Below are 14,118 nucleotides of genomic sequence, written 5' to 3'. Positions count from 1 at the left end.
GTTGGCCTTCTCCGAATATGCAGTTTATATCGAACTCTAGATTTCAATAGCTGTTGGTTGGTAAGGGGTCTTGTTAGTGAGTTGAATGTCAGAGGAATACATCATTGTCTATAAGGCAATTGTATTAGTCTATTTTCACACTGCTGATAAGGATATACCTGAGACTGGGTAATTTATAAAGAAAAAGAGGTTTAATGGACTCACAGTGCCACATGGCTGGGGAGGCCTCACAATCATGGCAGAAGGAGAAAGGCATGTCTTACATGACAGCAGGCAAGAATGAACTTGTGCAGGGAAGCTCCTCTTTATAAAACCATCAGATTTTGTGAGACTTATTCACTATCATCAAAACAGCCAGGGAAATACCTGCCCCCATAATTCAACTACCTCCCACTGGGTCCCTCCCATGACATGTGGGAGTTTTGGGAGCTACAATTAAAGTTGAGATTTGGGTGAGGACACAGCCAAAGCATATCAGCAATTTAAGTTGTTTCTAAGGAAGACATTCTTGTTCATTTAGCAACAGTTGGTGAAATAATATATAAGTAAGAATGCATTAAGAATTGTAACATATGGTAATATGAATTACGATTTTAATGGACACTTTATGATTTTACTTACATACTTTTCCATAGTTTATGTCACCTTGATACAAAAAATCCATATTCATAATGAACATAAGCCTGGGAAGCTCATATTTGCATAAAACATGGTCCAGAACCAAAATTCATGATTCAATGTGTCAAAAACTGTAAATAAAAACAATCACAGAGCTGTGTCAAACTCACTAGTCATGTATCTACACACACAAAAATATTTTTATGCATTTTAGGGATTCCAGCTTCTTCTGAGTATGACAGTAACATGCTGTCCCCATTCTCACACTTTCCTCTCACACCTCCACCCTCAACATTCTTGCTCATGTCCCTGCAATTTTGTTGAAATTGCTCTTATTTGAGCTCCTAAAGACCTCTTCTTGTTGATTTGAAAGGGCATTTGATTTTTCTGAAACATTTTACATCTTGAATCATTTTCTTTCTCTGGCTTCCTGACAATATATTCTCTACATATTGTTTTGGTTTGTCTCCTACCCCTTTGGTCATTCTTTCTCAGCCCCCCTCAAGGTGACCTTTTCTCTGCCAAATTTTATTAATTTTAGAACTTAAAGCTCTTTTTCTTTAGCCTTCTCCTTCATCCATACACATCTTCCCTAAATGATCTCCATCTTCTTCCATAGCATCGTTACCATCCGCATGCTGATGACTCCCAAAAGCCAGCATCTCTCTTGAGCTCACACTTCGATGTCTGTGGTAAATATCTGAGGGATTTTCTGATGAGGACTCGTTTTCTAGGAATGACCCTCCCTTTCCATCTGCAAGTTGAGGTTGTGCTATTGTATGACTCTTCCTTGTACCGCAGTTAATCTGTCCAGGCATGGGCACTTGATTCAAGCTTGGCCAACAAATTTGTGCCATGAGATTTTTGGGTTAGAGACTGAGAGTCAGGTCAGCCTTTCTCTGAGATTTTGGACTGGATTCAAAGTGGTTGCTCAGGTCAAATGTGCATCAGTGTTGTGAAATAATCCCATCCATTCAGATTGGTGGTTAAATATTTTAAATGTCATCTCTAATTGTAGGGTACAAAATTTGGGAATTGTAGGCAGCCATGTTTACTTTCATGTATACCGTGTAAGCAGATAGGACCAGTCTATAAATGAGAGATGGTGAAGTTTATTCTATGTGAATTATATCTCAATAATAATCAACTTTTAAGCTTAAAAAATAAATCATAAATAGCGAAAAAGAGATGAGAAGTGCCAAGAGAATCCTGAAGGTATTTAGGCCCCCAAATTCTCTGGTTACTGAGGTACAGATGCATCCTTATCCCATTACATTTATAGTACATTGTACTCTTTCTTAAAGCTAGCTTGATTAAAATCTGTCACTTTCAACAAAAAAGATCCTAGTTAATAAAACATTCTTCTACCTACTGGACATTTCTACTTCTATGTCATGTACCTCTAATTCTCTGCTCTTCTTCCACCAACACTAAGCTCCAGGTCTGACACTCCCTCTGTAGCTCAGTAAGTGCTGTCTTTACTTATCAAAACCATGGAGCTGGTCATTATCTTTGATTCCTCCTACAATCTCAAGCACTCCCTTCCAGTCAGTCAAATCCTGTTAGTTATCCACCCATTTATTTCCATTGCCACTCCACCATCCTAGTCCTCACTACATTGCCTTATTGGATCACCTTATAACTGGTCTTTCTGCTTCTAGCTCTGCATTCTCCATTAGGTTCTTACTTCAGAAAGATTTCTTATTTCACTTCACAATAGGACCCCATAATCAGAGCTCTTAGTGACCAAGTTCATTGTTGCCTCTTTAACTTCATTTTTTGCCACCACGTTTGTAACATATGCATGAACCAGGCTGCAATATGCATAGTTGCTCTATATGAAATGACTTTCCTTCTTTTGTCCTCATCAGAGCACCCTGTATGGTAAATTGCCCATTTATCCCCAGTTTGTAAGCTCCTTGCAGGCAGGGATAATGTTCTTTGTTGCATTACTATTATAATACAGTGCCTGTCTCATGATAGGCATTCAGTAAATGTTTACTGAACAAATGCATTTGTTAAATGAATGAGTTGTTGCTGGATAGAAGCACAGAGCACAGAAGCAGAGATTTGAACTTGTCAGGCAAGGACAAACTCATTTCCCATGAACTGAATGTTGGAAGGGAAGAAAGACTGTAACTCTGGGTTCAGTGTTTCGTGAATTATCACTTAGCAATCTTAATAATCTTGAATGTGCAGCCCTTCACGCACTAGTTCATGTTCATCTCTCGGGACAGGCATTGATTCTTTGACATGTAGCTAGTCAGGTAGAATAGATTTCACTGTCTACAGCTGGTGGCATTTTTCTATGTGCTTTGAGTTTTTAGTTCCATGACATTTTTAAAGGTATTGCTGCTTTGATTTTTCCAGAACACTGCAGTATAAGGACTATTTGAATGTTAAAAGTTACAGCTGTGCACACTCTAGAAAAATTAACTACTTAATTGCATTAATAGGTGCCTGTTGAGGCTCAGCGCTGAGTTGGTACTGGAGTAATTGGATAGGCTGGATGACTATAAGTGGGGTAGCTTATTAGAGATGTACCGGTATGCATGATTTTAAACTACTTAGGCTTAAAAATAGGAGGGTACACAGAGATGTTTGAAAGCAGATGGTTAGAACTGTAGGACTCAACTCTTGAAAAGGCTCATAAGTCTTAGTTCACACCAGTTCAGTTACATAGGATGATTAATATATTTGTAACCAAAATGTGAGGGGCAGATACATTGCCCCTTTGGATTTAGGCAAGACCAAGTAATACCCTCATTCTTTGTCTTGTGGATGCCCACTGCCTTTTTAAAGATTTTTGTAAGTTCTCAAAAGACTACGTTTTCATGGTCACCTGCCTCCAATGTCCTGCCTCCACTGACTTCTTGTCATTGGTTTGGCCTTAACAGTTTCTTTATCTCTGACAAGCCATTGTTGCCACTGACCCCAGTGGAAGTGCAGCCACTTCTTGATTCCTTATCAAAGCAACCACAGGTACTAGGCAGGTTGTGTGTAGCAGAACTAAGTATTGAAAGTGTATTATGGGAAGTTAGAACCCCATATAAGTTATTCCTGGTCTTCATTCCATACAGGGAGTTCTCACTGGCCTGACTAGCCACAACAACTACTGAGGCTCCCACTTCTGTCATTCTGTGATACTTTTCTTACCCCCATCTCCTGGATTGCCTCTGGGGAGTCAGAGTTCCAACTCAATTGTGTGGCACAATTCAGTTTTAGCCATCTCTGTGCCCCAAATCTGCCTCCATTGCATATATAACACCCATCTAGTTATTCAGGCAAACAAAAAAGACAGGAACTCATTTAGAAAAGCAAAAGATATCCTGATATTTTATTATTCCTTTATCAAGGCTCATCCTCCTTATAACCCTTGTGGTTTAGAATCATCCTTTTCTCCCACCTCTAATATAATACCTTAATTCTAAAATGGACATAGAGAAGGGGGTTTCTGGTCTGTTGGTGAGGAGGTAAAACTTAGTCCTCATCAATAAGCAAGTAGTCTTTCTTTGGAATGTTTTAACAGTGAGATATCACAGAATCCATCCCTACTGATCCTCAAAGAGCAGAAGACACAACACAGCTTCATCATAAGTCCTTTTTACTCTGCAAACTAGGAATCACTTGAACGAGGAAAATTTTTTTCCTATGGTGTTCACCTTGCTGAACAAGGACGGGTGACACACGAAACTTATTTGTTTTATCTTTAGGCCAGCTTCCTAGTGAGGCTTTTTCTGACACAAAGAGTTCAGTCAATGGCCAAGGAGAATGGAAGCACGCAGCTATGAAGCGCAGAAATACCTGTATGTCTGTGGAGAGATTGTCAGTGCCTGTCTTGACATATCTTACATTGGTTTACTCTTTGTATTCTCTAGGCTGATCACTGTTCCCTTAATGTTATCTAATTTTAAGAGAAATTTGCTCATTTAGCTAAGGTTTAACTATTTAGTAAATTTTAAACCTGTTATAGTGGCTACCAACCAAATAATTTACCAAGTTTTAGGAAGATAACACAAATAAAGAAAGGAGATGGTTTTAAGTTGAGAGCTGAGGCAAACAGGAGAACTTACGGCCTATCTAGGAAAAGCAACAGGTACTCACCAAATGCCAAATGCTGAGTGTGACACACAGGCCAAGACACCATGCTTTTTTTTTTTTTCATATCTGAGATCTGTCCTGTTGCTTGGTCAAAAAGGGTTGCCTTTTACAATTTGTTACCAATTAACAAAAACAAACAAAACAAAATGTGCTGTGAGGCCAATACTGTGAGCTTCAAGCAAAACAAAGCTAAGGTGGAATCTGACCTGCAGGTTGGAACTGTTTGACTGCCTCTTTTTGGTGTAACTTTGGAACTTCTGTATGTACTTTGTTCTTCTTTTCCTCCCTTTTATTTGTAACTCCCTTCTACAACAATAAAAAATCTGGCTCCCATTTTCTTCAATATATTTAATCATTTGTTCAAGCCTAGAATGTACAGAATGTAGTTTTGGAATTACTAACTCCTACCATTGAAGAACTGAAACTATGCCTACAAGCCTGCATCTACTATCAAGACACAGAACATTTCCATCAACCTAGAAAATTCCACTGCTTATCCTGCTTAAGCATAGTTTTTCTTAGTGTATTTTAGCCAAAGTCCCTTCTCAAGTTTCCGTGGACCCGGTAATAAGGGAAAGTGCACTGATGTGCTTCACAATGAGCTAAGGTAAGATTTTAGATCAAAAGAATATTAAAATGAGGGATATTTTACAAACTACCTGGCCAGTACTTCCTAAAACTGTCTGGACCATGAAAAACAAGGAAAGTCTGAGAAAGTGCCACAAACCAGAGGAGATGAAGGAGACATGACAACTAAATGCAATATGGTATTTTGGATGGCTTCTGGAACAGTAAAAGAACATTAATGGAGAAACAAGTAAAATTTGAGTGAAGTCTGGAGTTGAATTAGTGGTAATATACCAATGTTATTGTTTTATATTTGACAAATGTAAAGTGATAACATTAGGAGAAACTGAAACCTGGTAAGGGGTACACAGGAATTCTTTGTACTATCCTTGCAACTCTTCTGTAAATCTAAAGTGATTCCAAAAAATTATTAAAATTATTCAAAACATTGGGTATGAAAAGACTCATATAGGTTTGGATGGTTAAGAACCTAGGGCCTGGGTCAGATAAATTTGAGATCAAATATTAGCTCTAAGACTTGCAAACATAATTGGTACCGATTTTGACTAAAGTAAAGTCAAAATCATCTGCTTTCAAACATCTCCCTGCACACTTCTAAGCAGCAATAGCAGTTTTAAATAAAGTATAGCAAAAAATTTGCAAGCTTGGACACATTATCTTGAACATACATATCTTGAGCATATTAACCTCTCTTAACTGTAGCTTTCACATCTCTGTAATACAGTAATTCTTATTTCTTACAATTGATATGAGGGCTAAATGAAGAAAATCCACATAGAGTAGCTTACACATATCTTAGGGCCAGGAGTCCTTTTCTTGTTCACCAATGTATATCTGAAACTAGCATGCCTACATATAGTAAATATATAATGAAAATGTGTTGGTAAATAATCTTTTTTCCTACAAAATGAAAACATATTTCAAATTATTTTTCTAGAATCTATTGTCATTTCAGATTCTCTTCTAACTGTGACATCTCTGCAGTATCATGATATATGAGAGCTATTTGACTGCAATTTTTTGAGCTCCTCTTGATATAAATGTAGCCATTCTGTGTATTGGGATAATATTTTTTCAGGCTTTGGAGGTAACTCCCTGACGCACGTACAACTGCTTCTCATTTTCAGTTTCTTGATGTGGGATGATTCTGTTCTGTGTTCTTAATGACAAAGGTCATTTGGGCCCTACCATTGGAGACATATTAAAGTTACTGTGTCTCTCCTCAAATTTTAGGCTTGAAAAAATTAAAACAGATGGTGATACTTGGAGGGTAATTAATTTTCCTTTGGAGCAATAATCGCTTTCCTTAAAAATAAATGAATGGCTCCCTCTTTTCCCAAGAGGTAATGGTTTAGTAAATTGAGCAATGAACTGGGCTGCTGTTGAGCAGGACTTAGGGGAAAGGAGAAATATTTTGTGATTCTGCCCCTGTCTGGTTTTGTGAATTTGGGAGTCTCATGCTTTTGGCTGATTGGAAGGATTAAACAAATCAGAGCATTTAAAGCTCTTTAAAGTGTGCCTGATGCAAAGTGAGGCATTAGAACTGTTAGCTAATATAATGATTAGGGGTAGAAAGATGGACACTGTTAACTGATCTTTCTGATTTTGTGTGGACACTGAAAGTCTTATGAGGGTATTACATATAAAGCGCCATAAGGTTCTGGTACAAAGGATCCACTTGCACAGGTGGTATTTAAAAAACTAATTATTGATTAATGACCAAATTGCCCTTCTTGTTTCATGTTATAGTAAGTTGATTGGAAAATATTTGAGTTTCCCTCTTCTGTTTGGACACCAATGTATATAGTATGTTAACTACCTAACAGATATCATCAAATGCAATCTCACGAGAAGCCCACGTTTTAATATTCAGACAAAGTTCTCAATATATTTTTAAAGGTTTTTTGAAACAAAGCTTCCAACATGTCTGTATTTCAAACTTTTTATATTCTTAAACTTTGAACTTCTAGCAATTCTATGACACCAGGTATTTTGTGAAATAACATACTTTGTTTTGTTTGTGTCCACAAACACATATGTAGTTATTTACCATTTGAATTCTTATAGTTATTTAAATAATGTAACCTAATGATACTGGGCAGGAAGTTATTGTGTATCATTCTCTTGAGCTTCTTCTGGTTTAAGCTTCTGCCGGGGCATATTTATTGGGTAGGAATTATCATGGTTTAGCATAACAGGAGATGTATTTTAATACTTCATTGAAAACAAGAAGTGATTATTTATGAAAAAATACATTTTAAATTCACTTTCTCTTACCAGTGTATGAAAGAGCACTGAACTCCTACAGACAGAATTGCACTGGTAAAGTGACTAAAAGATATCCACACACCACTCAGCACAGATTGCCCAGGGCTGCGGCAACAACAGCCCTAATTTGCCTTTTGCAGAGTACTGGAGGGGAAAATGCATGTTTTTTTCACAATTATGTGACAAAGAGTACTTGTTTAAATATTTGCTCAAGTCAGTGTATAAAGGAAGGCAGAGAGAAAGAACCAAGCCCAAGTACAGATCATTTTGCACAGTGTTAGCTTGTGACACCGGACGGGACCCAGAATGAAGCCAAACCCTATCTTTCAACACGAGTTAAGTTTTATCTCCCCTATGAGGACGAATTGAAAGTTGATGTCAGATCACACTGAATATCCTTTAGAGCTCATTTTTATAATGGTCTGTAGAGTAAGCTGAATCTAATTCTCATTGTCTTTTTCCAAACTCTGGGACAATAATTCTCAACAAATAGTAAATCAATACCATTGGTGATCTTAATAATGTTCTGAGTCAAGAAATCCTTTCAGATATTGTTTTATGAGTATAACTAGTACCTTGAGCAATAAAGACTTATAAAAAGCAGTCAAAACCCACTACTTGTTTTATTTTAATGTCTCCTTTTCTTTAAAATGTATTCAGTGGGGAAAAGGGTATGCTGGGTCTTGGGATGAGCTTTTAGGCAGTCCTAGCATATTTCTGATTATTCTTACAAAGTATAAATTAAATTGACCTGTGGTCAATTTAAGATGAGAGACACAGTCATGACTTCAAAATTAAATTTCAAATCTCATATATTGATTAAATCTTCAGTCTTAATTCAAAGGTAATACTCCTGATCCCCTTCCCCAATGAGACCCAGCAGCAGACGATGTCTTTGCCTTTGGAGAGTGAGTGGGTGTTTCTCTCACTCCCATTCTCTTTTCACAACTTGTTAACTGAGGATTCTGACCTCATCAGGTTTGGAGCAGGAGAGGGAGAAGGAGAAGGGGGATCCAAGAAAGTCTTATGGATTAGTATGTCAGTAAGCTGCTTTGTTCTTGCCGGCCTGGGTGATAATTTACACTTCTCTTTCTTTCTTGGGTGATTCTCAGAGATTTTTTTAGAAGTTCCACAGTGGTGCCAGTCACCAACCACTCCTGCCAAATAGCCAGCTCCTTCTCTTCTGTTGCTTGCTTCTGGTTTCCCAGCCGCCTCTGCTTTTCTGGTTACCCTTCTATGAAGACCCTCCATTGCTGTCTCTTCATCCTCTGGCTGAGGCACCCTTGTCAAGATCCCTTTAAAAATTAACATAGACCAACATTCCTACAGAGTTGTCAAATGGGCCAATGTTGAATAGTAACCCCGAAAAAATTATATCAAAATTCTAACTCCTAGAACTTGTGAATATGACTTTACTTGGAAAAAGAGTCTTGATGGATGTAATTCAATTAAGATCTTGAAATGAGATAATTCTAAATTGTCCCAATGGGACCTAAATCCAATGACAAATGTCCTTATAAGAGAAGTGCAGAAGGAGAAGAGAGACAGAGGAGAAGGCAATGTGAAGACAGAGGTGAAGACTGTAGCTACACAGCCACAGGCAAGGAAATCCTGGAGCTACCAGAAACTAGAAGAAGCATGGAAAGATTCTCCCCCAGAGGCTTTGGAGGAAGCACAGCCCTACTGACACCTTGACCTTGGACTTCTGGCCTACAGAACTGTGAGAAAATAAATTTCTGTTGCTTTAAACCACCTCGTGTGTGGTAATTTGTTACAGCAGGCCTAGGTAACCAATAGACAACATCTTGGCTGGACATTGTCAGGTCCTGCATGATTATGCTTTGACACAGCCTTCTACTCTGCTGACATAGGCTGCTTTAGCCAGGCTCTCCTCTCAGATTCCTCAGGCTTTCATCAGACACCCTAGTGTGCACCCCACACTCCAGGGAGCATATCTCAAACCCTCCAAGTGTTTTCTTTGAACATCGTCTTGCTACACTTGAGGTAAGAAGAGAGGCAGCCCTGATCACTAAATCCATTTCTTCGAGATGGATCTTATAGCACAGCTTTATGCAATGAAATCCTATTCAAATGTTTTTTCTGTCTTCTTTTCTCAGTTACTTACCTATTCACTAATTTATTTATTTATTTATTTTGAAATGTCATTTAAATCATCAAAACTATTTGTGGTCACCAACTTTGAAAATTCAATTTACTATCAGTTGTCCGTGGTCACTTAGTTAAAACTGCCAGCTTAACATCCTGGGTTACATGCAGATATTAGCAATGTATGGATCCTACCCACCCATCAAAACCCTGGCACCTAATCAGATAACTCAGGTAACCAGAGCCCTTACGGAATTCTAGAATTTTATTTTAAAGAGGGCTTTGTCTTGGTGTTGTACACTTTACAATACTTTCAGGGAACTGTTTTATTTGTGATGTTTGTCTAAAATTTTCAATGCAGCACCTGAGCTCTGGCTGCAGATGGCTCAGAACTTACAGTGATCTGCACTCTTTGTCCCAGGTGATGCCCTCTTGACCTAAACGTTTTCCTTTAGAGAGCCTCTCCCCGCATTAAACTACAACTCCTGGCTCTTGCAGGAGAAACATTTGTTTCTCCCTTGTCGGGTTCTACCTGCGTCTCAGCCTGCCTCAAGTTTGGGTAACACTAATTTGTGGTTGTGCAGGAAGCTCAGCAGGCCCTTGCTGCCTCTAGGGCAGCTGGGGGAAGACAGTAAAAACTGCTACTACCTGCCAAGCTTTCTTTGTTCTCTGTTGGCAGAAGGAGCAGGCAGTTTCCTAGGAAGAGAGATGCCACAGGAAAAGAGCTCATGGAAAGTAGAAGAATTTTGTTCACACTGAGGTGTGGGGAGCTGTTAAATAGCTTGACTGATTTCTAATCCCACAGGCAGGCTTAAAATATGATAATCCATAATGGAACAACTTATAATTGCTCTCTAATGTCTTACTGTAGTGGGCTTGTGTTCTTCATTTGTATACAGACTTATTCTGCCATTTCTAAATATGAGTTAATACTGAATCAACATTCTTAGGCATCCTTAGGACACTGGAAATCTTACCACCTCCCATCTCTCTTGGAGGTTTCCTACTAAAAAATCTACATGAGTGAAATATCCAAGTCCAGACAAAATTCTCCCTTGGGCCGGACAACATTGCTTAGGCATTCCATAACTTTCCCTGAAATCTAAGTAGTAGGCCAATCCCAGATAGGTTATCACAAGGAAGCAGGAGTTCAAATGAGAAAGACAATCAGACTTGTTGAAATGGTAAAGCAGAGTCAACCAGGTTACTACTGAAACCTGGCCCCCCAAAAGTTCTGTGTTTTGATGAATAATATTACCAACTCTCTTCACTGGGGTAGACTATGGACATTTTACTATAAATACTATAAATAGGAGATAATGTCAGGGTGAAACTGTGGGCTGAAGAAAAAGACTCGTTTCCCTTCAGAATGATCAATGCTCTTCCTGAGTGCTGTAGTCCCCTAGAATCTCAGAGATATCACTAGCTAAAGACTTCACCTTCTGAGGCAGAAAGATTAATTCTTATCAGAGATATTGTCATATCCATTTATAAGGATATTGTGGAGAATCAGCTTTGGGTTCGGCTTGGCCCTGAGATGAATCCCTTCATCCGCTCTACCCAGGGGATGGGATGAAGTCTCTTTCTTAACCTCTCAGAGTCTCAGTTTCCTCTGTAAAGCAAAGCATGAATAATATCTGGTAAAGTTGGCTTGATAATTACATGATGGGATAATGCATGCAAAGTGAACATAGAATGTTTGGCACAGGGTAGCAATTCAATCCATGATAAGGTTATAGCTATGACATTTAATAGATGTTGGCATGCACAGCCTTTGGTTCCCAGATTCCCGGTTGTCTCATGTGCTACTTCTAGGTAGCTTACACCTTTCCTCTTACATTATTTGGCAAAGTCCTATTACAAGCTTTGGTTTTGTTAGTCCTCTGCCTTCCAGGAACAATTTTTCCCCTTCTTAAACAGACTCGTTATTTTTCTTCCTTCTTTCATGCAGGGAGATTCTGCAGAATAGCCATGGGCTGAGAACAGAACCCTTGGAAACCATAATATTTAAGACGTAAAAGAGGAAAAGCATCTCATCAGGGATTCAGCGAAAGGCCAAGAGGTAAGAAGAAATTCAGATATAAAAGAGCAGAGATTCAAGACAAAGTATAATACAGAGCAAAATGCATTGTCAAGGTCTAGAGAAAGGACTCAAAGAAAATTCTTTACTCAGATCCATAGATGCTCTCCTGCCCATGCCTGCCGAGACTAGTCCCACACATTCATGTGCCAGTTGGTGGGTGCCCCAAGAGTCTTACAGCAGAGAATGCATGGAAACAGTTCCCTGACATGAGAACTCCTCTAAATCCAGTGAGGGTAATGGCTCAAGTGAGTGCAAGGCCTCATACACTGGCCAATGTAGTATTGGCATCCAGCAGCATTTTAGATTTGTGTGTTTGCTGTACTTGCAGGATGAAATGGGCAGTTCTGATATAGAACCTTCTATTTACAGGGGAAAGCAAAGGGGTACAAAAAATGCCCCACCCCCTACCTGGGGCCCAGGATTTCAGAGGCTCCAGAGCTTACGTGGAGCCACTCAAAAAGGCACACTGTAGGAGGAAAGTAGGTCACTTCTTAGCTTGCTCTGTAAACACCCTAGATTCAAACCCATGTATTCCTCCTCCACAGAAAATCATGTATACCAGTCATCATAAACTAGTGCCTCAAGGGAGGGATCTGTTCTTCCATAGGGTTTTATAAAATTGAATTTGGTCATGCATTCTGCCTTTTGAGCCATAGTCTCCACCACTGCCTACTCAATTTGCATTACTCGTTTATGGGCCCTGTCTAGGACCTAGAAACATCAAATCAATTTGCAAAGCTTGACCTAATCAAATCTTATGATATACCTTTGCCTCTGCAAGCTGCCAGAAAAGGTCTTTTGCTTATACGCTTTACTCCTCAAGTCTGCCTCCAATATTCATTTTAACTTGGTTTCATTTAGATAAAATGCTAGAGGTTAAGAATTTTGCCCTTACAAATTGTGATTGGCCTCAGGAGGATGCATTTCTTACCTCCAGGAAGTATTCACATAGAAGAGGTTTATCACCTTTTCTTAAGCAGAAATATGCCTGACTACAAAAGCTTGTCCTGTGAAAAGATGCTGGCACAAAAATCTTTTCTGTTTTAACAAGAATCTTGCCTTTCGCTTTTTGTGCTATTTCTTTTTCCTGTTCCTTGTCTTCAAAACTGCCATGGTAACATGGGTCTGGGTCTGACTATTTCTTCACATTCAGTTGTGAAATGGTTTCTTTTGACCTATTGCTTTTACAGAAGCAGTTACATAGAGTCGATGTAACTTATGACCCGATTTCAAGTTACATAGAGTCACAGGAAAATGGAGTCAAACTTCAGTGTCTTTATTTGTTAAGCAGTGAACCATGTCGCATACATTGTTTGCTGAGCAGGTCAGGGACTAAGAATGCCTCAGTTGGGGTATCTCAGGGCCTTCCTTCTGCGAAGCGAAGAAAAGGAGGAAATGAGACTTATTTTCCTAAGGGCCAGGCTTCAAAGAATGCAGGAGCTCTATATACTGGGGCTGGATGATGCTGACTTCCACTGCTACTTAAAGACTGGTGTTTCTTATGCAGGAAGATGAAACAATGTGGGACATGAGGCTATTTTGCTGTTCCCCTAAAAGGCACCAATGGCTACGAGTGTTAGCACAATGCCTGGCACACAAAAATATTTGTGAGTTAATGGATTTATTTGTGATATTTTCATTAAGAGATTTAATATATAGGGGTGGGGGGGTTGACATTAAAAAGAATCTTTTTCCAAAGGAAAACCCACTACGACAAGGTTGCTCAGTAGTAAATCAGGAGCTCTGAAAACATGATGTGAGACTGTATGAGAAAACCTGAATGTTTCACTAAATATCTTCCCTTAAGAACTGATGACAGATCAGATAACTTAATCAGTCTGGATTAATTAATAGGTTAATTAATAGATCTCTCACAGAAATATATTTAAACTTGCTGCCAGTATTATTCTTAACTCCATATTTTCTATGAATGAAAATATGAAAATATATAGTTTGCCATACTATATATAGAAATGGCCATATCTTTTATCTGCATGATGCTGTTTATTTGAATTTTGAACTAATGTTCTCAACCTGTTAAAATAAGACAAATTACTTCCCCTGGCTACTAACAATTTTTCTTTCCCATACATATATATATATATATGTATATATATGTATGGGAAAGAACTTGCATATATATATATATATGTGCAAGTTAGTCAACCATCTTACCTGATTAATATGTAATTTTAATATGTTTGGATGTTTGGATGTAGATTTGATATTTCAATAGATCATGATCCCATACAGGTGAGCTGTATGACACCAGCCAAGGACCTGAATTGCTTTTTCATATTCTTAATTCTTCTTGCTGCTAGTAATTGGTCACTTTCTTGTCTCTTACTTTTCTT

The 14,118-nt window shown here is 38.5% G+C and overlaps 1 long non-coding RNA gene across 1 annotated transcript in view; it reads left to right on the top strand.

The window, feature by feature from the left end:
- The window catches only part of LOC129058982 (uncharacterized), a 206,517-nt gene that overhangs the window by 6,540 nt on the left and 185,859 nt on the right, over positions 1 to 14,118 (top strand). The window contains exon 2 of the long non-coding RNA XR_008524508.1: positions 11,633 to 11,743. This is a non-coding gene — a long non-coding RNA (uncharacterized LOC129058982). The remainder of the gene's footprint in view (positions 1 to 11,632; positions 11,744 to 14,118) is intronic.

Source organism: Pongo abelii, chromosome 3 (assembly GCF_028885655.2).
Source record: "Pongo abelii isolate AG06213 chromosome 3, NHGRI_mPonAbe1-v2.0_pri, whole genome shotgun sequence".
Classification (NCBI taxonomy): domain Eukaryota; kingdom Metazoa; phylum Chordata; class Mammalia; order Primates; family Hominidae; genus Pongo; species Pongo abelii.
Note: the sequence above shows the minus strand (reverse complement) of the source record. Positions and strands in the feature narration are given on the sequence as shown.